General features: G+C 39.6%; 1 long non-coding RNA gene across 1 annotated transcript; it reads left to right on the top strand.

The window, feature by feature from the left end:
• The first annotated feature begins 314 nt into the window (after positions 1–314).
• On the top strand, positions 315–1,617 carry LOC140294218 (uncharacterized). Its single transcript, XR_011912760.1, has 3 exons — positions 315–390; positions 467–550; positions 1,215–1,617. It is a non-coding gene; the product is annotated as an uncharacterized lncRNA (long non-coding RNA).
• Positions 1,618–1,826: the final 209 nt, after the last annotated feature.

The following is a 1,826-nucleotide window of genomic DNA, read 5'->3' as shown; positions in this document are numbered from 1 at the left end:
GTACAAACGGATACATTAACAGTACAAACGGATAAATTAACAGTACAAACGGATAAATTAACAGTACAAACGGATAAATTAACAGTACAAACGGATAAATTAACAGTACAAACGGATACATTAACAGTACAAACGGATACATTAACAGTACAAACGGATAAATTAACAGTACAAACGGATAAATTAACAGTACAAACGGATAAATTAACAGTACAAACGGATAAATTAACAGTACAAACAGATAAATTAACAGTACAAACAGGATTTTCTGCTAACCCATAAAAGTGACGGTGTATAACTGATGGTTTAGGTTTCCTGTGTCTGCTGAGGAGAGACTGAAGGTCCACCAGAGCGCTGTGAACTACCTGGGTCTGGCCTGCTACAACAAAGGTCAGCATCTGGTTTGGTTTTACATGGAAAAGATACGAAGGGAACAGACTCTTACCTGTGTTTGTTGAATCCACAGGTGCGCTGTCCAGCTTGTTCTACCTCGCTCACGAGTTTCATGACGACCCTAAAGGAGGAATCCTGGCAAACACCAACTGTGGAGGTTAGACCAGAAGCTTTTGACACCATCGTTTCCCTTTATTCACCGAAACAAACACCCAAAAAGAAAGATTAGTCTCACAGAATCTGCCTTTAATTTAAGAAAGGATGAGAAACGTCTTCTCAGGAAGGCTAAAGTAACTTTGAGAGTTCGACTGTACGAAATGCAGCCGCCAAACTTCTGAAAAACAACAAAACAAAACTTTTTTTTTTTGTTCTGGAGAACCGAACCAGTTCCACCAGCAGCAGAAACTGGTTCTTTACTGGGTTTCCCAACATGTTGGTTTGTTCCAGGTCTGACTCTGGAGAACAGAACCAGTTCCACCAGCAGCAGAAACTGGGCCTTTACTGGGTTTCCCAACATGTTGGTTTGTTCCAGGTCTGAGTCTGGAGAACCGAACCAGTTCCACCAGCAGCAGAAACTGGTTCTTTACTGGTTTTCCCAACATGTTTGGATTCCTGTGGGGAAGGAAATTTAAAACATATTCCAGTTAGAAACTAAAGTTGGAAGGATATTTTGGAGGATATTTCAGCTAATAACCGATAACTTCTTCTCTTTAACTACATGAAGCTGGTACTGATTGTGTATTTCAACAGTGCAAAACTATGGGCTGACCTTCGCACTGGTCTCACTGGACTATCTTCCATCTCTGTTCCTTTCTCTCCAGGTGAAAACTGTAACCGCGGGGCTGCGCTCGGGGCCCTGCTGGGGGCCGGGGCCGGCTACAGCGGAGGAGGCATCCCGCAGGAGTGGAAGGACGAACTAAAAGACGCCCAGGAGTTCATTCCCGACATCCTGAAAGAGTGAAAGCAGCTTCTTCAAAGCAGTCTTCAGGATTCCACGACTTCCGGTTTACGCTGTTTATTCCAACTGTGTAATTTTTTTTATTTCTATTTAACAATCATATCTTTATTTTCTGGAATTATATTTTTTGTATTATAGAACAAAAAGTAAATTATTAAGCAGGAAAATAAGCATAACCTCTTAAAAAGTTATCAGATTAGATAATATATATATCTATTTATTATTTCTGCCTTAACGTGTTGATTCCTGTTGAAGTCTTTAAACAAATAAACATGTTATTTGTTCCTATAAAGAATAAACTAAATGGACTTTAACTAAATGTCTATTTTTGTGTATTAATTTTATGTCATAAAAAATTACATTGTTGCCGATGTGTATTTTCTACATATATTCTGTCTCTGGTAATGTTCTGTCTCTGGTCCACGGTAATGTTGTGTTTCTGTTTCACGCTAATGTTCCGTTTCGCGCCACCTGC

Source organism: Leuresthes tenuis, unplaced genomic scaffold, assembly GCF_036924035.1.
Source record: "Leuresthes tenuis unplaced genomic scaffold, fLeuTen1.0.hap1 SCAF_1, whole genome shotgun sequence".
Lineage (NCBI taxonomy): Eukaryota > Metazoa > Chordata > Actinopteri > Atheriniformes > Atherinopsidae > Leuresthes > Leuresthes tenuis.
Note: the sequence above shows the minus strand (reverse complement) of the source record. Positions and strands in the feature narration are given on the sequence as shown.